Source organism: Aethalodelphis obliquidens, unplaced genomic scaffold, assembly GCF_003676395.1.
Source record: "Aethalodelphis obliquidens isolate GAN/ISIS:26980383/991018 unplaced genomic scaffold, ASM367639v1 scaffold68, whole genome shotgun sequence".
In the NCBI taxonomy this organism is placed as follows: Eukaryota; Metazoa; Chordata; class Mammalia; order Artiodactyla; family Delphinidae; genus Aethalodelphis; species Aethalodelphis obliquidens.
Window position 1 is genome coordinate 7381293 of NW_020838012.1, and position 24438 is coordinate 7405730.

Sequence of the window (24438 nt, forward strand, 5' to 3'; positions counted from 1 at the left end):
TCCTGTGGATTTGTCATATATCATCTTTACTATGTTGAGGTAGGTTCCCGTGCTGAATTTTGTTGAAAGCTTTTTCTGCATCTGTTGAGATGATCATTTGTTTTTATTCTTCGATTTGTTAATATAGTGTATCACATTGATTGATTTGCATATATTGAAGAATCCTTGCATCCCTGGGATAAACCCCACTTGATCATAGTGTATGATCCTTTTAATGTGCTGTTGGATTCTGCTTGCTAGTATTTTGTTGGGGATTTTTGCATCTATGTTCATCAGTGATATTGGTGTGTAGTTTTCTTGTTTTATGACATCTTTCTCTGGTTTTGGTGTCAGGGTAATGTGGTCTCATAGAATGAGTGTAGGAGTTTTCCTCCCTCTGGAATTTCTGGAAGAGATTGAGAAGGATAGGTGTTACCTCTTCCTTAATTATTTGATAGAATTCACCTGTGAGGCCAACTGGTTCTGGACTTTTGTGTGTTTGAAGATTTTTAATCACAGTTTCAATTTCATTATATGTGATTGGTCTGTTCATATTTTCTATTTCTTCCTGGCTCAGTCTCAAAAGGTTGTACTTTACTCAGAATTTGTCCATTCCTTCCAGGTTGTCTATTTTATTGGCATATATTTGCTTGTAGTACTCTCCTATGATCCTTTGTATTTCTCTGGTATAATTGTAACTTCTTGTTGTTCATTCCTTATTATATTGATTTGAGTCCTCTCTCTTTTTTCTTGATGAGTCTGGCTAAACGTTTATCCATTTTGTGTATTCTCTCAAAGAACCAGCTTTTAGTTTTATTGATCTTTGCTATTGTTTTTTTCATTTCTATTTCATTTATCTCTGCTCCTGTACTTATGATTTCTTTCCTTCTACTAACTTTGGGTTTTGTTTGTTCTTCTTTCTCTAGTTGCTTTAGGTGGAATGTTAGGTTGTTTATTTGAGATTTTTCTTGTTTCTTGAGGTAGGATTGTATTGTTATGAACTTCCCTCTAAGAACTGCTTTTGTTACATCCCATTGGTTTTGGGTCATCGTGTTTTCATTCTCATTTTTTTTCTAGGTATTTTTTGATTTCCTCTTTTGTTTCTTCAGTGATCTCTTGGTTCTTTAATGGTGTGTTTTTTAGCCTCCATGTGTTTGTATTTTTTTATGTTTCTTTCCTGTAATTCATTTATAATCTCATAGCATTCTGGTCAGAAAGATGATTGATATGATTTCAGTTTTCTTAAATTTACCAAGGCTTGATTTGTGACCCAAGATGTGATCTATCCTGGAGAATGTTCTGTGAGCACTTGAGAAGAAAGTGTATTCTGCCACTTTTTGGTGGAACATCCTATAAATTGCAGTTAAGTTTATTTGGTCTACTGTGTCATGTAAAGCTTCTGTTTCCTTATTTATTTTCTGTCTGGATTTTCGGTCCACTGGTGTAAATGAGGTGTTAAAATCCCCCACTATTATTGTGTTATAGTCGATTTTCCCTTTTATAGCTGTTAGTATTTGGCTTATGTATTGAGTTGCCCCTATGTTGTGTGCATAGGTATTTATGGTTGTTACATCTTCTTCTTGGATTTATCCCTTGATCATTATGTAGTGTCCTTCTTTGTCTCTTGTAATAGTCTTTATTTTTAAAGTCTATTTTGTCTATGCATACTGCTACATCAGCTTTCTTTTGATTCCCATTTGCATAGAATATCTTTCTCCATCCCCTCACTTTCAGTCTGTATGTGTCCCTAGTCTGAAGTGAGTCTCTTGTAGACAGTATATATACAGACCTTGTTTTTTTTTTATCCATTAGGCTAGTCTTTGTCTTTTGGTTGGAGCATTTAATCCATTTACAATTAAGGTAGTTATAGATATGTATGTTCCTATTAGTATTTTCTTATTTGTTTTGGGTTTATTCTTGTAGGTCTTTTTTTCTTTTCTTGTGTTTCCTACTAGAGAAGACCCTTTAGCATTTGTTGTAAAGCTGGTTTGGTGGTGCTGAATTCTCTTAGTTTTTGCTTGTCTGTAAAGCTTTTGATTTCTCTATTGAAACTGAATGAGATCCTCACTGCATAGAGTAGTCTTGGTTGTAGGTTTTTCTCTTTCATCACTTTTAATATATCCTGCCACACCCTTCTGGCCTGCAGAGTTTCTGCTGAAAAATCAGCTGATAACCTAATGGAGTTCTCTCCTAGATTATTTTTTTGCCTTTCCCTTGCTGCTTTTAATATTTTTTCTTTGTATTTATTTTTTGTTAGTTTGATTAATATGTGTCTCAGTGTGTTCCTCCTTGTGTTTAGCCTGTATGAAACTCTCTGTGCTTCCTGGACTTGATTGACTATTTCCTTTCCCATGTTAGGAAATTTTTCAACTCTAATGTCTTCAAATATTTTTTCAGGCCCTTTCCCTTTCTCCTTTTCTTCTGGGATGCCTATAATTTGAATGTTGATGTGTTTATTATTGTCCCAGAGGTCTCTGGGACTGTTCTCAATTCTTTTCATTATTTTTTCTTTATTCTGCTCTTCAGCAGTTATTTCCACCATTCTATCTTTCAGTTCACTTATTCATTCTTCTGTCTTAGTTATTCTGCTGTTGATTATTTCTAGTGTATTTTCCATTTCAGTTATTATATTGTTCATCACTGATTGTTTGTTCTTTATTTCTTCTACATCCTTGTTAATCTTCTCGGTCTGTACCTCCATTCTATTTCCAAGCTCTTGTATCATCTTTACCATCATTACTCTGATTTTTTTTCATGTAGATTGCCTATTTCCTCATTTATTTGGTCTTGTGGGATTTTACCTTGCTTCTTCATCTGCAGTGTATTTCTCTGTCATCTCATTTTATCTAAACCTACTATGTTTTTGGTCTTCTTTCCACAGACTGCTGGGTTGTAGTTTCTCTTGCTTCTGTTGTCTGCCTCCTGGTGAGTGAGGTTGGTCTAGGGGCTTGTGTAGGCTTTCTGGTGGGAGGTCCTGGTTCCTGCACTCTGGTGGGTGGAGTTAAGTATTTTCCCTCTGAAGGGCAGGGCCTTGTCAGGTGATGTGTTTTGGGGTGTCTGTGAGCTTAGTATGGCTTTATGCAGCCTGTCTACTGATGGGTGGGGCCATGCTCCTTTCTTGCTGGTTGTTTGACATTAGTGTCTAGCACTGGAGCCTGCAGGCAGTTGTGTGGGGCTTGGTCTTGGTGTTGATATGGATAACTCTGGAGCATGCAAGCTTATTAATATTCCCTGGACCTGGGAATTCTCTGGTGGTCCAGGATCCTGGACTCTATGCTCCCACCCCAGAGGTCCAGGCTCCACCCCTGGCCAGAGAAGCAAGAGCCCACAAGGTACATATTGCAGACCAAGAGAAAAGAGAGAAAAGAAAAGGAAAGAAAAAATGGAAAGAAAATAAAACAGACTATTTAAACCCAAGACAAATAGCAAAAACAACAGCAAACAAACAGCATCAACACACACACACTCAGAAAAAAGAGAGAGAATTAAAGGGAACAGACTGAAAAAGAAAAGAATTCTCATATGAGAACAGTCAATAAGGACTAAACTAACAAAAATAAAGAATGAAAAATAAAACAAAAACAGAAAGCAGACAACAAAAAAGCAAAGAAAATATAAAATATACACATAAAAACAATGAAAAACAGAAAAAGAGAATAAAAAACAGATAACAAAGAACAAAAATAAGGAGAAACCCACAAAGCAGCAAAAAAGTAGAGTAAAAATAGAAAAATAAAAAGTTATACATATTAAAAAATATTGTAAAAACATAAGATAAAAAAATTAAAAATGGCAACATCAACAACTGAGCAAAATAAAACAAAGAAGAAACTAATATTAGTACTAAGAATATTTTCCTCAGGCCTCCTCTCTCAGTGTCCTTGCTCCCACAGTGAGCCAGAGCCAATCTCCACCTCCTTAGGAGGCCTTCCAATACCTCTAGGTAGGTCTCTGGACCTGCTTTGAGCACGTTGAGGCAGCTCATATTCTGACCTGGCCCAATTCCTGACTGTACTTGTCCCTAGAGTTCAGTGCCATGAAGGTTAGAACAGTCTCAAATGTTTAAATACTAGCTGTCTTTTCAGGTATTCCACAGACACAGGATTTACCCAGCTGATCTCAGGGATTTAATCCACAGCTTGTGCAGCTGCACAGAAAGATTTCCATTCTTCCTTAGTCACACCACCCCTGAGTCTCAGCTTTGGTTTTGGCCCCACCTCTGCGAGTGCATCATCCTCTGGTGTCTGTTCCTTGCCCAGGAGGGAGGGAACAAAAGCAGCAGCTGCTTGGGGCACACTTACTAATGCTGGGACCTGGGAACTGAGGCCACAGTTGAAGTGCCTGCAAGTTCTCTGGGTTTTATTTAAATGTGTATGTGTTGTACATTATTTTATATGCATTACATATTATGTTTTATCTATCATTCTTTTCTCCTGCTAAGATTTTCAAGAAATCTAGTTTGCCATATTGGTGGAAATGGAAATCTCTTCTATACCCAAACTTTACATATTATCAATATTATTTAATGTTTACTTCTCATTTTAAAAAATTCTTTGTCATTTTCACCAAAACTAGGATATTGTAGTTAACATTTATGTCTTATTCTTTGTTCTAAATATTAAAGAGTAAGTCTCATGCTAAAGTTGAGAATAAAATTTGAAGCCTCTATTTTTACTGTATGTTTACAAATCTTGTCTGTAAGTTTAAGGGTATTCCAAAGTGACCAGATAACATGTTTTAAATATCCACAGAGAACTGCTTAGGTCTTGCCATTATCTCATCAAGAAAATGTCAACCAGGAGAAGGAATCTAGCTATGAGCACTGTTTTTCCCACTGTCAATGTACTGTTTTGTGCTTCCAAAAAAATTTACACAGCCAAGGGTCAGATATATATGAAATAACAAATGCAGCTGAGTATGTATAAATGTGAGTAAGGGAAGGAAATAAGCTAGAAATATGAGGAAGCAGAATGTACAATAGATTTCCATTGTGACGATTTCTTTTGACTACTGACTATAACCAAATCCCACATTATAAAAATAGCTTCATATGATCCCAATGATTTATTCAGTGTTTACTGAATATATACTTTATTCTGGTCACTGGTGGTACAAAGATGAATAACCCCACAGAGGCTGGGCTTAACACTTATAGACTTGGAAGAAGAACAGATGTGTAGCCAGAAAAATACATTATATTATAAAACACATGTTATTGGGCGGTGAGCTTTGATAAAAATCTAGCATTCATCAAAAGTGGGATATGGAAGATGGGTTGGTTGTTGGGAAGGAGGTGAACAAGAGAAGTTTTATAAAGGAAATGGCATTGTGCTGAGTTTTCAAGGACCATCTTACACTTGTATGGCTGGAAGGGCAGTTCAGATAGAAGCAACAGCATGCAAAAAGCTCTTTGAAATTAGGCACTATGAATCTAGAATGCTCTTTGTACCTTGTGTTGGTAATAGTGATGAATTTTAAACTCCTCAGAATGCATACTTTGTTTACAGTAATAAATAATCCTAAACATTCTGGAGATAGATTAGAGAATTTCTGTTAATGTTTGTATGTGTATAAAATAAATAGATGATATTCATGCTTTTGGGAGGTTTCTATACAAATCAGACATAAAAACATACATCATAACTATGAAGAATTACAAATTGTACACCAACACCCTCAATGTCAAATAGAACCACATGATAAAAGTGTAGGGGAGTTAGAAATAAATCTACATGAGACATAACAGACTAAATACTTAATAAAGTACAAAAACCTTAGGAAGGTTTATAAACAAAAAAATGAATAAGGGACCAAATAACTCAAAAAGAGAAGAAAATGAGAAGCTGAATCATGGGATTTGGAACAATAGAGACAACAGAATGAACATTATTGGGCAGAATCATAAAATAGACATTCAGATAGGAAACATTTATCTGTTTTATTAGAAAGTATTTTTATTATCACAAAAAGAAGTTTTGAAAATAAAAAGAAGTTTTTGAGAACAAATGAGATGGAGTGAATGAAGGTGAAGGACATTGTGCAAAGGTCAAACCAGAGCTAGTCACATCAGGATTTTTTTTTTAATAGGAATGAATTTTACAGAAATTCACCTGATATGCAAATACTATCTCTCTGTGTAAACTGTGAAAATAGGTTTTAATGAGACTGATTAAAAAATGTTTCATCAAAATTATTAAAATTGAATCTTATCTTCCATAATAAATAATGAAGGAAACAGGTAGGTGTTAGAGATCAATAGAATAAAAGTAAGATCATGGTATGATTTTCAGAAACATGAGCTGCACAGAGAAATGGGTACATGCATTTTTGCATTATAGCTTGAAGCAAATATAGCAGTTCCCCTCTCCCTTTATCTGTAGTTTTTCTTTCTGAGGTTTCAGTTACCCTTGATCAACTGAGGTCTGAAAATATTAAATGGAAAATTCCAGAAATAAACAATCTATACAGTTTAAACTGCATGCCATTCTGAGTAGCATGATGAAATCTCTTGTAGTCCTACTCTGTCCCACCAGGGACATTAATTATCCCTTTTTCCAGCGTACCCCACCATGTAGTCACTTAAGAGCTGTCTCAGTTATCAGATCAACTCTCTCGGTATTGCAGGGCTTGTGTTCAAGTAACCCTTATTTTATTTAATAAAGGTCCCAAAGCATAAGAGCAGTGACACTGGCAATTCGGATATGCCAAAAAGAAGTGGTAAAGTGCTTTCTTTAAGTGAAAATTCAAAAGTTCTCAACCTAATAAAGAAAGAAAAAGCCACATGCTGAGGTTGCTAAGATCTACGGTTAAGAATGAATCTCCTATCCATGAAATTGTAAAGAAGAAAAAAGACATCCATGCTAGTTTTGCTGTTGCACCTCAAACTGAAAAAGTTTCAGCCATATTTGCAAGTGCTTAGGATGAAAAAATTAGTTACGATGACATTACATTTGTACAATAAGATATTTCAAGAAAGAAAAGAGAGACAACATTCCCATAACTTTTATTATCGTATATTGTTATAATTGTTCTATTTCATTATTCGTTATTATTGTTAATCTCTTACAGTGCCTAGTTTATAAATTAAACTTTATCATAGGTGTGTATGTATAGGAAAAGACACAGTATATGTAGGGTTTAATACTGTCTATGGTTTCAGTCATCCACTGCAAGTCTTGGAACGTATCCAGCACAGATTAGGGGGAAACATTGTATGCATTTCATGACATTTCCAAAACAGAAAACCTCACAATAAACCAAGTTTTAAAAGCACCTTAAAGATTGTGTGATACCAAGAGTTAATTAGAAAAACATTAACGTGCTTTTTCTTTTACTTTACTGTGTACTTGACTTTCACTTGGTTGGCCTGAGACATCTTCTGTCTGGAGGGGGAACAGAATTTCTTACAGGGAAAAAGAAAAAGAATAAATAAATATGCAATTTCTGAGAGGCAGATAGAGTTACTCAGTGAGACTATAATAGTCTTGGAGATCAGCCGACTGTATTAAGATTTTTTCCCTCAAATATCCGGGTGGCCACCTCGCCTTCTTTCACACATGAAAACCCAAGACTGATCTTTCCAGCTCTTAGTGTTAAGAGATCTCCTCTAGAAGGGCCGCTACCTCTTCTACCTATAACCTAGAAGGCAGAGGCCTTACTGCTAGACAGTACAAGAGAGAGAGTATAAAAAAAGTAAAAGAAGAGACTGCTTTTTGTAGCCTGCAAGTTCGTAAGAAGAACAATGGGGGAGAACAAGAGAATGATGTGTGTGTCCCTAATCTTCCCTCCCAAGCTTTGTCCCCAAGAGGTCCCTAGCAATTGGCAGACAAGGGAGAAGCCCACCTATCAAAGAGCACCACAAGGACGCCACGTGGATCTAGGATTAGCTGTTCCCTCTGATGTCACAGTCATATAAGACACTTCCATTGGCTCATACACCTGTGCACCTGTGTGCTATCGTAGGAGGGGAGAAAAAAGCAAGAGGAAAGCTTGCTCAGTACATGGAACAGAGTATAATATTGCACTGGAAAGAGTTAAAATGGATTGGGCCTTTATATATATTTCCTCCCATGAGGAAATTCAAATTAGCTTAAACACAAAATAAATAAAATTTCCTCTGTGCATTTGAGTACAGTGTAAGCTAAATTTTATGACCCAGCTTCAATTGTAATGAAGATCACCAGACCAAGTTATTTGATTTAAAAAAAAAATCATCTGAGAGTATTGTATATCAAATCAATAACTAAGGATCAGTCTACAGCAAGACACTATACAATATTAAAATGTTAATGATTATTCTCATGATTATATTCACTTTGCACTTTTCTTCTGAGAACTCCAAGTAATTTGCACACTTTAACTCATTATTGCCTTCATGTTAAATAGAAAAAAACTGAAACTCATTTAGTCAGAAAAATAATTTAATTGTACTGCTAATTAGTAGGTTAATAATATGAAGAAACCATTCTTCTTATTTGCTAAGCAGTGTTTGATATTTTTATCAGTTCATGTTTTTCTTTATATTTGTGAACATATTTTTTGTAAATAATCTGCAAATGGGAGCATTCAATTAAAGTATAAAGTTTTTGAGTATTTCTACAGTTACATATTTAAAGGAAACTTGTATCTGATGTTTTAAAACATTTTCATGTTGATGGGATCTATTTTATTCTTTCTGAGTTTTATAGGAATGTCTAATTAAAAGTAGGAGCTAAGTTCATTTACGTACCTGAGTATTTATGAGTCTTTGTCAAAGTGTGGTCCAGTGCTCATTTCATCTGCAAGTTCCTCTTGGCCATTCTAAAGTTGACACTTTATTAAAGATACTGTTTGCATAAATTGTAGTGACTTTATTTCAGTTTAACTCTAATTTACTTTTAATACTTAAAAAAAAAATTCACCCATTCAGTTTCTCAGCTAAATTAGGATGACTTTATCCACTGATTTCTTGGAAAGATCTCTGTTCACACAGTGTGATTAATGGGGTCACAAGTGTGTTTAGTGGAGAGCCTTTGGATTGAAATAATGAAAGACAGTTATCCAGATCAATTCTTAATTTCTTGGTCATTTCATGATTTGATTTGAGTGGTAGTAGAAGTTCTTAACTACATTTTACCTAGTCTTTTCTTTCATATAGTTATTTTGAAGGCAAATATTGGAAGAGTTAATGTATATATCTGTACAGGAAAATTTTCTAATTGCATATGCAGATTTTTTAGAATGTTATGTACATCTATTTGAACATTTTCATGATTTTAGAAAACACACCAATTTTATTTTTTATCTTGGAATCGTTTTTTACCCAACATCTTATTATGAAAAATTTCAAACATATAGAAAAGTTAAAAGAATTGCACAGTAAGCATCCATATACCCATCACCTAGATTCTATAATTTACATTTAACTATATTTGCTTTATCACATTCCTATCCATCCTTCTATCCATCTACCAATCCATCTCACATTTTGATGGATTTCAAAATGAGTTGTGGACATCAGTGCATTTTATACCTAAACATTTCAGTATGCATGTCAATAACTTAAATTTTACTATTTGTTCACAGTTCTTTTTGTTTTTTAGGTAAAATTTATGTACAATGGAATACAGAAATATTAATTGTAACATATAATGAGTTTTGGTAAATGAATACAACCTAAGCCTCTACAACTCCTGAAATTTCCCTCTTGTGCCTTTTCAGTCAATTCCTGCTCCCATCTCCAGGAAGCAACTGATGTTCTTTTTATAAAAAATATTTTTTATTGACATATAGTTGATGTGCAATATTATACAAACTATAGGTGTGAAATATAGTGATTCACAATTTTAAAGATTAATTTCATTTATAGTTATTATAAAATATTGGCTCTATTGGGTACAAATGAACTTATCTACAAAACAGAAATAGAGTTCCAAATGTAGAAAACAAACTTATGGCTCTCAGAGGGTAAAGGAGGAAGGATAAATTGGGAGATTGGGATTGACATATACACACTACTATACATAAAAAAGATAACTAATAAGCACCTACTGTGTGGAAAAGGGAACTCTATTCAATACTCTGTAATGACCTATACTGGAAAAGAAGCTAAAATAAGAGTTGATATATATAATGTATAACTAATTCAATTTGCTGTACAGCAGAAACTAACACAATGTTCCTATCAACTATACTTCAATAAAAGTTAATTATAAAAAAACAAAGAAAAAAAAGATACATGCATACCAATGTTCATAGCAGCATTATTTACAATTGCCAAGATATGGAAGCAACTTAAGTCTCCATCAACAGATGAATGGGTAAAGAAGATGTGACTATATAAATATATATATATATTTATATATATATATGCATAAACATATATACACACACACACACACACAAATGGAATACTGTTCAGCCATAAAAAGAAGAAAATTTTTCCATTTACAACAACATGGATAGACTCAGAAGGTATTATACTAGGTGAAAAAAAGTCAGACAGAGAAAGACAAATACAATAGAATATCACTTATATGTGAAATCTAATAAATACAACAAACTAGTGAATATAACAAAAAAGAAACATATTCAACAGATATAGAGAACAAACTAGTGGTTACCAGTAGGGAGAGGGGAGGGGAGAGGGGCATAGGGGATTAAGAGTTACAAGATATTATGTATAAACACAACTATTTTTTAAAAAGAAACAAACAAATAAATGTGTCCTTACCTCAGGTAAACCACAGTCCACTGGGCACATGCAGAGAGGAAAAATGGTCAGTGTTAATTCAGGCATGTGGCTCATTGTGAGCCTTGCAAAGTCTGGTGAGAATTTGATCTGCTTTTTTTTTTAATTTTTTAACATCTTTATTGGAGTGTAATTGCTTTACAATGGTGTGTTAGTTTCTGCTTTACAACAAAATGAATCAGTTATATATATACATATGTTCCCATATCTCTTCCCTCTTGCGTCTCCCTCCCTCCCACCCTCCCTATCCCACCCCTCCAGGCGGTCACAAAGCACTGAGCTGATATACCTGTGCTATGCGGCTGCTTCCCACTAGCTTTCTACCTTATGTTTGATAGTGTATATATGTCCATGCCTCTCTCTCGCTTTGATCTGTGCCGTAAGGTGTACGCAAATCTCATAAGAGATTCAGTGCTCAATAACTAAAATATCATTTTACTTTTTCTCTGAATTTGTGGCTCCCCAGCATCAGCAGGGCTTTTAATACTTTCCTGGAAGTATAAAATGGTTTAGAAAGAAAGAGGTCTTCCTACAATAATTCAAGCAAAGAGTGAAATGGACTTGGGTGCATGAATCCAGAACAGTTTCAACCTTCAGAAAGGGCAAGGGCTTAACTATTTTGTGAACTAACCACAAGAAAACTTTATACATGAAGCTGCACCACATGCTGTACAACCTCAGAGATGGGGCAAGATTTCGGGTCTATGATTTTCCCCTAATTCACATGTGACCTCCCACTTTGAGTCTTACAATCTCTACTGGACTGTAAACTGTATAAGGCAAAGAATTCCTTATTCACCTTTAAATCTTCAGCCCAGGCTTAATGCTGGCCCCTGTCATCTAATGAATATTTTAAGAATTAATTATTCTACCTATTTTTTTGTAATTTTATTAAAGTATAGTTGATTTACAATATTGTGTTAGTTTCAGGTGTACAGTAAAGTGACTCAGTTATATATATATATATATATATATATATATATATATATTCTTTTCTAGGTTCTTTTCCATTATAAGTTATTACAAAATATTAAATATAGTTCCCTGTGCTCTACGGAAAATTCTTTTTGTTTGTCCAACTTATATATAGTAGTGTGTATCTGTTAATCCCATACTCCTAATTTATCCCTCGCCTAGAGATTATCATACAAATTAAAGTAAATCAGAAAGAGAAAGACAAATATTCTGTATATTTCATAATAATCTCTTCATTCTTGAAAGCCCACACTAAAGCAATGTGCTCCTAACTTCTGGTTTGGTGCAGGTTGATTCGAATAAACTTTTGCTCAGTTGAACTCTTAAAATTTTTGATATTCCTCAGTTTATCTTTTAAAAGTTCTGTTGTCAGAAGAGGGAATGAAAGGAAACCCCTGAAGGCCCCCAGGAGCAATGTACATATGTAGACACACATAAACCTGCAGAGATCTATAGCCTTTGTTTTAAAATTTTAGTCATGAGACAAGTTCAATAATGCAAAACTCACTAGTTCATTAAAGAAAAATTGGATCCAAATTGCTTCTGGCAGATAAAATAAGTTAGGGTTACCTGCTCAGATGGCTAAAGCTCTTACTAATATCTGTGGAAAGGACTCGTGGAAGTCATCAAAGACAGAAAAATCCTTGATTTCTAATGTCACAGAGATCATCATGACATTTATTTAAAATTTAAAAATAAATAGTTTCCTACAATGATACAGACCTACAGTAACAATTGTACTTATAAAGATAAAAGTTAATATAAGAGAGACAAATCAATTGGGCTCATAATATTCTAGTAGTCAGGATCATAATGTGAGTAAATTGAAAATAAATATTTATGAGAGGGTAGAGGGTTTTTTTAATATTTTTCTTTCAGGCTTATATTTTAAAAAATATGTGACTCTCTTAAAACAGAAAATCTCATGGTTTCCTAAAAATTGGGGTGGGTTAAGGAGAAATTACTTAAAAGAAGAAAAATAAAGTCACATTCTACAGTAGATTACATTTAAAATTTAATAAACTTACCACAGATCAGATTTTAAATAATTGCTTGCTCTGTTACTAAAGAAATGCTGTCTCATAAACTGGGCTGAAAAAATTTAGCAATTTTGTTGCAGAAATTTGAAAATGATGCACAAACTTAAAATTACACATATCTTCAAAATTATTCCATGTATTTTAAGTTTTGAACACACAGAGAAATATTTGTAAGAAAATTATAGGTAAGATTAGAAGGTAAATAATGAAAATAAAGTGGTACACTTTTACCAATTAACTAAAATTTGCCATATTTTATAAATATTTTGCTGTATTTATTTATGGCACACATAGAAAATGAATAATAGAACATGTAATAAGAAAATGTAAAGTAAATAAACCAAAAAAATGGGTTTTGTTAATTATGGTCTTTAGAAAAATATGGTGAATCTCTCATTTTTGTTGTGAATATTGATTTTGGTATGAATTTGATCATACTCAAATTTTTCCCCCCAATGCTTCTCCATAGATTATAACTAAAATTAGTACACTTTAATTGAAATCTATTGAATTTCATGTATTTCAATACTTCAAATGATTGAATTTATATGTTTTCAATCCTAGTGCAATATTCCTACTAGCATATTAATCATTTGACTACAGAGGCATTGTTTATCTTGTTTAGTGCTTTATTCCCAACTCTTAGAGTAGGGATCTGCCTGTATATAGTTGATGCTTATTAAACATGTGTTGAAAAAAGGACTGTTTGGGACCTTTATCTCTTATGGAAAGGTGTGTGAAATGATTTCTTTTCTGGAGATATGAATGCCACAGAGTTAAGATCAAATGTTAAATTCATTTAACCCAGATTTTTAAAGCAAGACCAAATGAGATTTCTGAAAAGAGAAAGATAACAATCTCAACATTATCATCATTATAATCATCATCAACAACTATGGGAAACAATTACTATGGGAAACATTTGTAGAGTTTAGTATACATTTCACCACCCATTTTATTAGGCGTTTTCAGAGACTATCTTATTTTAGACATGCAGAAAACATTATATTTGTTTTATATAAGGGGAAATAATAACCCTGAGAGGCTAAGGAACGTACTCAATGACTCTGGGTAGGCAAAGATAAAAGCAAGCAATCACATCCAAATCTGTTTCACTCGAAAGTTTTGCTATTTATTCTCTATCATATTCTTTCTCAATTTGGTATATCTATCACCAACAACATTTACATGATTGCATAGTAGATATATTAATGGATGATTATGCAGCTCTAACATTGTTAGTTTTTTATTTTAATGTTATTTTCTTTAAATTTCAATATAAACTTTTTCAAACGTATAAAAATATGAAAAAATCAACATCAAACTTCAACACCAATTGGCATTTTCCTATAATGGTTTCATCTGTTCGCCCATTTCTCTTTTATATTTGTCTGCTGGTATATATTAAAACAAATTCTAGACATCGTGTCATTTTTTTGTCATTTCTGCTCTAAATGTTTCTGATAATACCTAAATAGAAATAAATGGAGACCCTTTATTCATAACCATAATGACATTTTCACACCTAACAAAATTAAAAATAGGGCTTCCCTGGTGGCACAGTGGTTGAGAGTCCGCCTGCCGATGCAGGGAACACGGGTTCGTGCCCCGGTCCGGGAAGATCCCACATGCCGTGGAGTGGCTGGGCCCGTGCGCCATGGCCGCTGGGACTGTGCGTCCGGAGCCTGTGCTCCACAACGGGAGAGGCCACAACAGTGAGAGGCCCGCGTACCACAAAATAAATAAATAAAAATAAACATAATTGCTTATTATTATTTAATGTTCAGTCTATTTTCAAATTTCTCCTATCATCGAAAAAGTCATTATACAGTTGGATTACCCAAATCAGGATGTAAACAAAGTCTACTCACTGAATTTTATTGTTCTAGCTCCCAAATTCTTTCAATTAGAGCAGACTCACCTCTTTGCCTTTAGACCTCATATATTCTGTTGATGAGAAGTAAAGGCTTATACAAATTCAAGTTCAATTTTTTTTGTGGGTAGGGGGAAGGAAAGATTTCATGGCTGGTACTTTGTACTTCATATCCCATCACATCATAGTCACATAAAGTCTGGCTAATATTGACCAGTGGACTGATTAGAGAAGGAAATGGAGAAATGAAACAAAATACTTTGAATATAATATTTGGTTAAAAATGTACTTATTCACTACCCTGAAATTTGAAAATTGATTATTAAAGAGAAAAAAATCAAACATTTACCCCCAATAAAAACTATATTTAAGGGCATTAAGTAGGTTGAATGAATGAGGAAGAGTTATTCTACAAAATCATTAGAAGATTCCACTAGTAAGGAGTATCAAGTTAGAAATAGAGGTTTTTCAATGCACACCCCCTCATAAATGTTTTCAATATTTCATATCCATCAAGCTTATGGATTATCATAAATTTTTCCACATTCTATATACCTTCATAAAGAGTAATTAGCTTGAAATTCAGGAAAATTTTAACACAAAGGTATTCAAAATCATATATGCAATCTTATTTCTTTTTATATCACTTCCAAATGTGCATCTTAGATATATTCAACTGAACATATACATGTATTAATGTTGAATGATGATATATGTCAGCCTATAAAGCTTTCAGATAGATTTTTTCACTTTTTTATCAGTGCATAACAAATATCATTATAAAGTTAAATGTCTGAAGTAGAGCTAAAGCTGCATGTCTGAAAAAATAACACCCAGCATTAGAAAGAAAAGACACTAGAACGTAACCTTTTGTATGACAACTATTCCTTTATTGCAACCTTCAATCTCCTGCCAGAACACAGATGCTGCATTTTTCCCCACACACAAGCATGTTACTTTATCACATGATACTCCTATACAGTAATAGTGATATTCAGAGGCAAGACAGATTCATTTCATATCAAAATAATTATTAATGAATATACATATAGCCTAAATTATCTATGACTTAAAGTATTCATGTCTCTCTTAATCTAATTCAATTTTATATACAAATTACCCTTTTTGAGAATAGATGCCAACAACTTTTGCAGGGCACAGTCGCTTAAAGAGCAGGCCTATTATTAATATCCTTCTATTGAATTCACCACCTATATATTATAACTAAATCCCACCAGAAAGAGTAATACCTATACTTGAATAAGGGTTTATTTAGATTCATAAGAAAAGCTTGAAGTCTTCCATTTTAAACTTAGTTTATTAGATTTCTTTCTATGCAGAAATGCCATGAGATCCCTGAAGCAAGGACTGTTTCTAACTCATCATGAATCTCCAGAGCTTGGCACAGAGGAAGGACTCAAGACATATTTGTTGAATAAATGCATTTTTTTTTTTTTTTTTTTTGCGGTACGCGGGCCTCTCACTGCGCGGCCTCTCCCGTTGCAGAGCACAGGCTCCGGACGCGCAGGCCCAGCAGCTATGGCCCACGGGCCCAGCCACTCCGCAGCATGTAGGATCCTCCCAGACCGGGGCACGAACCCGCGTCCCCTGCATCGGCAGGCGGACTCGCAACCACCGTGCCACCAGGGAAGCCCAAATAAATGCATTTTTAACATAAAAGAATTTCTTACTTGTCTGTAAAGATTACACTCATGTATTAACCATGCTTGCCTTTTGGAGATAAATATTTAAGCCAGTGTCCTTTTGATTCAGGCATTGTGCAAGTCCAGCCTATCTGGCAAAGACAGAGCTTTCAATCTGACATAGTTGAATTGTCTGTTCCTAGAATACAATTTTGAAGGGAATTAAATGTGAGTTATGCCCAAACCATCAGGATGAGATGATTGGACACTGATAATTTTTACACAGATCAGATGTTCACACTATCCTTGCTTTACTTTGCCAACATAAAATCAAATATCTGTTGCACAGTTTTTTCTTATTTATATTTATTCTATTATCCATTCTTATCTGTCAAATAAGAAATGGATTGCTTATTATTATTTTTGCAGGTTTTAATGAGGTTTAACATGATTTCATATGAATAAGCTATTTTTTCTTTATGCACATTTGTTATTTACATTATTAATTCATGTAAGTTGTCTAGTAATTATAGGAATTACTTAATTTATTTCCTTATATTTTCTATTTATAATATCTCCACCTGCAATTGCTTCTATACAATAACTCAATCTCCTCTTCTTTCAAGTTTATGCTGTATTTTACTTAGATTTTATTTTAAAAGTATTAAAGAATAATAATCAAGTAGCTTGTTTCCAGACTCCAAATGATTCTAGTGATTCACTATTAAGTAAAATATAGATTTTTGGTTAAATATCTGTTATTTAAATATCCTATTGCTGTTTTTCGAAGAGTTTTTATTTTTAAATCATCAGAACTGAGTGTATATTTGGGATATCTTCTTAAATGATGATACAATAAGCATTTGTATCTCTTAATGTGATATATATATATATATATATGTGTGTGTGTGTGTGTGTATGTGTATATATTCATTATATTTTAGATGAATGAGTTATATTTGAATTTTCCTAGGATAAACTCTGCTTGGTTGAGATGGCTGATTACTTTTAGCTGTTATTTACTTTACTTATATACCATTTAGGATTTTCTCACTTATATTCAGTATAAAAGAAGACACATTTTGTGTGTATATTTTTCTCTGTCCATCTGTCTGTCCTGTCTGTTTGCCAGATTTAAGTATAGAAGTATTTTTTTTTGTAATAATGGAGACATATTCCATTAGCTGATTGGAAAGGTGGGTGTGTTCTCAAGGATTCCCCCTATATCACTGTTTTCCTGGATATTTAAGTCTTTTTTCATATATTAGGTAAAAAGATCATTTGATGGTCACAGATCAAAGTCACAATGTTGAGTATAAACCTTTACCTAGTGTGAGTCTTCAGGATTTAGTCTTTCCCCCATTGCGTAATTCCCTGATCCTGAGGCATCAAATATTTTCCCGGAAATTTTGATAATTTGGGTGGGGGGATGTCTAAAGTCATTATGAAAATCTGCAGTCCCACAGGGCCCAACTCTGATATCATAGTTCAAGAAAGAGGCTGTAGTTCTCTGGCCTTGTTACCCCTGGGCTGTTTCCATACTGGGAGTAATAGTAGACCAGGTAGAAGCAGAAAGAGGCAGCAGAGAGTTTGCACTGGAGGAAGGAGAACCATCTGAAGCATCTAAGGTAATTGTGAGAGTGTAATTTAATGTCCAAACCATGTAATTATACAGGTGACAGAGAATGGTGAAAATAATTAAAATTACATAATTTTGAAATATTATTTATTGAATATCCTGTAAAACGATTCTAAATCAAAAATTATTTTCAAACTGAAATTCTTTCTGAAAATACATCTCCTTGTATGATAAATCAATTTTTAAAGTATGTTGACTGGATATTAATAATTAAAATAACCAAAATAATTTTAGTAAATATACCACATACTCTAAATAGTTTTTTCAACCATATCTGTCTCTCAGAAGAGCATGTCATGATATGTTTCAGGAAGAAAAAGCATTATTTCCAAGAGAGTCTTTTCTATATAAAATCTTCAATCTTTTTCAAAGTTACATTTTATTAATAATAATTTAAAGTTCTTGACAATTCCAATTAACTTTTCTCTGTGGACCATAATGTTTTATTTTATTATTTTTTATTAAGATATATTGACATTTAGCATTATATTAGTTTCAAGTGTACAACATAATGATTCAATATTTGTATGTATTGTGAAATGATCACCACCATAAGTCTAATTAACACCTATCATGATACGTAGTTACAAAATGTGTTTTCGTGTGATGAGAACTTTTAAGATCTACTCTCTTAGCAGCTATCAGATATAAAATGTAGTATTACTGACTATAGCCACCATGCTATACATTATATCCCTATGATATATTTATTTTATAACTGTAAGTTTGTACCTTTTGACCCCCTTCACCCATTTCACCCACTTCCACCCTCCGAATTATTATGAGTATTATTCAATATCAAAGGTCAAAACATTAATTTATCTTCCCTTATTTTACCACATAAGAAATTATCGTGATTCTTTCATTTTATCTATATTTATTCTTAATCACATTCATGTTGGGATCATTATGAAAATATTTAGATTATGGGAATTTATGGATATGTTATTAGTAGTAGGTAAATTAGCTATGCTAGAGAGAAAACTAAAAGTATCAAAAGTCGACACAAAATACAGAGAAAGAATTGTAACAGTGCATGCAAGTTTTCTTTTCATTTTTTTCCTCTGATGCTAATGGAATAATAGTAGATTATTCAGCTAATGTTCTCCCTACACAAAAAATATGCATTCACAGAGACAGGAACATAGAAGAAATATCCTTTCATATTTGCCATTCTCCTCTTCTGTGTTACTCCCCAGATTCTCTACTATAAAAAAAATTTCTTTTTTTTGAAGAACCTGTATCTTTAGCATTTATGTGATTGCATTTTCTGATGTATTCATAGAATATGCTTATTATATATTAGGTTTCCTATTTTATCTCAAACCCTATTTACATGAATAGATTTATGGCATTTAAAATAGAAACTAGAAATTTAGCCCAATATATTTCATCACATGTTATTTAACTCTGATACCTTGAGTCATATCATATGTATCAGAATAAAATGCCCCAAGATGGATTCTGTTTAAGAGATTCATTTTAATTATTGGTACAGAGAGAGAGAGACAGAGAGAGATGTGGTGGCAGGTAGGGAGAGAAAGAGACAGACAGACATATGGATTCTATTCCCACTTGCATATATGGTTATATTTAGCCAAATTTTAGAGTCCATTTGGAATCATTTGAAACCATTAGCTCTGACCAGAACTAAACAGAATAAGCAAAACTTGGGTAAAATTAAAACACATTTATTGACTTTTCTCTACCTTCAAGAGTCACCAAAGTAAAGTTCTCCAAGCATGGACACTTTATTCTTATCTTTTAATACTTTTGCAACTGTGTTTATTCTTCTAAACTCAAGACTGGAGTAACTTTAAATTCATTTCTCTGCCATATCCAGTCATTTTAGGATGGAATGTGAGGAAGGTGAAGAAACGAATTTCCTTTTCTTGAAGAACTTTATTGGGAACTCTCTATATAAGGTCTCATTTCACCATTTTAAAGTCAGTATACACTGAACTTGTTTTTGAAAGATGCAATTAATGTTGCATTGAGGAAGGAAATGAGACTACAAAGAGGGCAAAGAAGGAGTATGCCCTCAATAGCTTGAAAGAACCTCAAACCTATTCTGATATGATTTTGTCCATATTCCCCTTGCCAATTTCTTTTATACTCTAATGAAATTACTCCCTGCTTTGCATCTTTTCCTCTTCCAGTCCATCTTCCATGCATGTAATGAAGACATCTTTCAAATCTCTAGATCTATGTCATTGCTTTTTTAAAAATTTTAACTGTTCCTTTCCACCACATGAACAAAATGAATTATTTAGCTCATTTACCCAAATTTTTCATGATGTTTCCCCCAGGACTAAGTTGATATCATAACACAAGTTAACAGCTATGCATTACGAGGGTTTCAATTCCTTAATCATTTTTCAATTTGCTATTTATATTTGTCTCCTTGCTTCTGTCTCCTAATTTCCACAGTCCTCTTGAGTTGTTGAAAAAAAATTTTTTAATTCTCTTCCAGTAGATAGTTATTAAATAGATTTTGATATATTAAGATTTACTTGTAGGACCATAACTCTTCCTTATGAAATACCTTCATTTTATTGCTGTCTGTTTTCTTTCCACATTAACAAGCGTTCTTACTTCCTTTCTATTTCAGCCAGAATAATGAATCTTTAACTCTATCCTTTAGATAAAATTTATCCTCTGCCTTTAGATTTCCAAAACCAATCCAATTATTTTTTTTTAAAAAAATGGACACCAAATGCTTTGGTCATAAATATTGGAAACAAAAAGTACAATTCTATTTCTCCTTAGCCCTGATGCCTTGCTGTTTTCTAAATTCAGCTTGGCATCTTAAAGTGTCATGAAATAATTAGAAAGATCACAGAAGGCTACCCCTCTCCTTGGCTAGGGAACAAAATATATCAGATCACCATATGCTACCCCTACACTTCAATGCAACCTTTTAAAAACTCACAAATTTCCAAATTTAGCGTTTCTAAGCAACCACTTTAATATTTTCAGCCACAAATTGGATGAAGTCCCCAGTGAAAGCACACAAAGAAGAATTCATGGAAAGAATCCTAGGAAATGTTGTGTGTGCTCAAACAAAAAGGACAGGAAATTTTGCTATCTCAAAAGATGTCTGCATGTGGCACCTGGGTTCTAGTCTTCACAATTAGTGAGAGTTGTCCTCAATAGCAAATGCTGTAAATATCAATAATTTTTAAATGACGTTTATTGCTAAGCTCTCTTCATATGTTGTTAGTGTATTTATTGTTTTAGTACATTTAAGTGAATAAATGACTTAAACATTTGGATATGAAAGAATAATTTGGCCCCTAGATCTAATATTTTTCAGACATGGAATTTAATAAGCATTTAAAATTTGTTTTTTCATTTACTTATATAGTCATTATTGAGTAGAGATGTTTGAATTTCATGAATTTACAATACAGTAGGGAAGAGCAGACATAGAATATCCAACTTTTAATTTTGTCACCAAGATTTATTAAGCATATAGTCATGAATTCCCCTGAAAGATATTCAGTAAACCAGTGAAAATTTAACATTAAGAAACAGTTGTCCAAGGATTGGTGTTTGGGAATCAAGGATGTAGGCAAAGAACATGACATCTAGAACAGAATCATCTAGTTCGGAATTATAGTCCACCAATTACTAGCTGTGTGACCATAGTCTAGGTATGTAAACTCTCTCAGCATTAAAATGGTGATTTAATACCTGTCTGAATTTTTGTGATGATTAAATGAAAATATACATGAAGTTTTGAGCTACTGTTAATTAATGGTTATTATTATTTATGTATTATTGACTTGTATCACCCCTCTTAATTATCTAACTGTCCTCTGGGTGAACTAGTGTGAAAATATTTTATTCCTCCAGGAAAAGAACTCTCAGCCTTTCTGAAAATGCCAGTGTGAAATTTTTCAAGCAGTGGAAGAGCTTATCAGGGCATGTGCTGACCCCATATCTCCCCCATCCCTCAGACAAAGGTTTATTTTCTGCTGCCATTTATTGTACTCTAATACATCAAAGATCTTTGACCCATCTATATCCTTTTTCTCTTCCAGAGACTCTCTGGCCACAGCAGTCATCCAAGCTACAAAGTGGGTCAGTAATGAACAAAAATGTCACAGATCCAGCAGGAATCTGCACACAAAACAATCTCCTCCTTATCCCCTGCCAAAATCCTGCTCCACTGTGGACTGCTTGTATTTCCAGAGCAACATAGTAATACCTCTGGCCCTAAGTGCTTTGCCTTTGGCTCCTCTTTTCAGGACTGCAATTGTTTTATTGGAAGTGTTCTTCAATAGACGTTAGCTTTACTCTATTTATTATCACCCAGAAGCCAAGAGTTTATCCATTCAGGAACAAGGGAATACTTTCCTGGGCTTCTAATACAGTTTATATTTAGTTTGCAGCTTTCCTCAGAAAATTTTATAACTCCACTGAATATATTCTGTTAGTGACTATCACCTATGACTTGTATAATACTTTTGACTTTTCAATATCTTTTCACATGAATTTCATTTGAGCCTCAGAACCACCCTGCAAATTTGACTGGGCAGGTACTATAATACCTCCAGAGGATGTGATTGAAACTTAAATGACTTACGCAGGGAGTGTTAAGGTCTGACTTGGGTCTCCTTTGCCAGCAAGTGTCTTTTCTAACATATTATTATGAACTTTCTTAATAAAATAGTATCAGATCAATAATGGACAGAGATATTTCATAACATGCCTGGAATGTTTGGTATATTGTGTTTGGTGTTTTGTTTTGTACATAGTTTCTAACAATTTGACTTTCTTTGCAATATCAAGTTGTGTGTCAAGGGAGTAAACAAATGGATTGCAGAAGACAAATATTAATTTTGATTGTTGTCATGAGAATGATACATTGTTGAAACCATTTTGATGTATCACATAACCTTACATCTTGTGATATTGTGATTTATGATAGAAATATATATTTGGTCTTCGTCACCATTTCTGGCACAGAGCTCCTCAAACCCATGGAATTTCCTAACTGATGAGGGTGACAGAGGTGTATTTTGCTATGTTAATGAGGTGACTTTTGGAAAGACCTAAGGGTAGAGGGTGGTTGCCAGTGAAGCCAACCATATGATTAGGGGGTTGGAACTTCCACTTACTCTCTGACCTATGGAGAGGGGAGAGGGGTTGGAGATTGAGTTCAATCACCAATGGTCAATGATTTAATCAATCATCCTTACGTATAGTAAAGCCTCCATGAAAACACAAAAGGAGAGGGTTCCACGAGCTTCCAGTTTGGTGAACACGTGGCAATTCAGGGAGAATGGCACACTCAGAGAGCATTGAAACTCCGTGTCCATTCCCCATACCTTGTCCTATGCATCTCTTCCATCTGATTTTTATAAACCAGTAATCTAGTAACTGAAATGTTTCTCTGAGTTCTGTGAGTGCTGTAGCAAATTAATCAAACCCCAGGAGGGGGTTCCAGACAGTAATTTGAATCAAGATGCTTAAAAAAAAGAGTGCCAACAAAGGAAATTATGAAGGTAATTTTAAAAGACAGTATGACAGCATAATTCTTCACCTTTGTCCTTTGGACTAACTTAAGAAGAAATTGCATAAATCAAATGCATATAAAATTTAAAAATGTGGTTGGCAGAATGTCTACATCATGATCTCTGGAATCTGTTATTATGTTATCTTACATGGAAAAGGGAGTTTTGCAACTGTTATTAAAATGAAGGCTTTTGAGATAGGAGATTAACTTGAATAATCCAAGGACATGACTCTTTCTTTTTTTTTGCGGTACGAGGGCCTCTCACTGTTGTGGCCTCTCCCGCTGCTGAGCAGCCATGGCTCATGGGCCCAGCCGCTCCGCAGCATGTGGGATCTTCCCGGACTGGAGCACGAACCCGTGTCCCCTGCATCGGCAGGTGGACTCTCAACCACTGCTCCACCAGGGAAGCCCCAGACACGAGTCTTTAAAAGCAGAGGACTTTTCCCAGTTGAGGTCAATGAGAGGAAACGTGAGCATGGCAAGGTCAGAGGGATGCAAGGTAAAAAGGAATTGATAGACCAAGGTTAGTTTCAAAGATGGAGAAAGGGAAACATGAGCAAATGTGGGCATTCTCTAAGCTGGAAAAGGCAATGCAATTTATTCTCACTTAGAGCGTACAGAAAAAAAACACAGCCGTACCCATGCCTTGATTTTAGTCAAGTCAGACCTATCTCAAACTTCTTAACCTACAGAACTGTGAGATAGAAATGTATTTTGTTTTAAGCCACTAACTTCATAGTAATAAGTTATGACAGCAATAGATAACTATTATAAGTGGTGCAATCTAGTTGATAATTTTAAAACTGTACAGAAAGAGAAAGCTCAGAACTCAGACTCAGAGAAGCTCGATGCTGATAGCTTCACTAGTGAATTCTATCAAAAATCCAAACAAAATTCCTACCAATCCTTTTCAAACTCTTCCAAAAAATCAATAAAGAGAGTACTTCTCAATTCATTCTATGAAACCAATATTATCCTGATACCAATTCAGACAAAAAAAATCACAGGAAAATATAACAACAAACCATAAACTCTT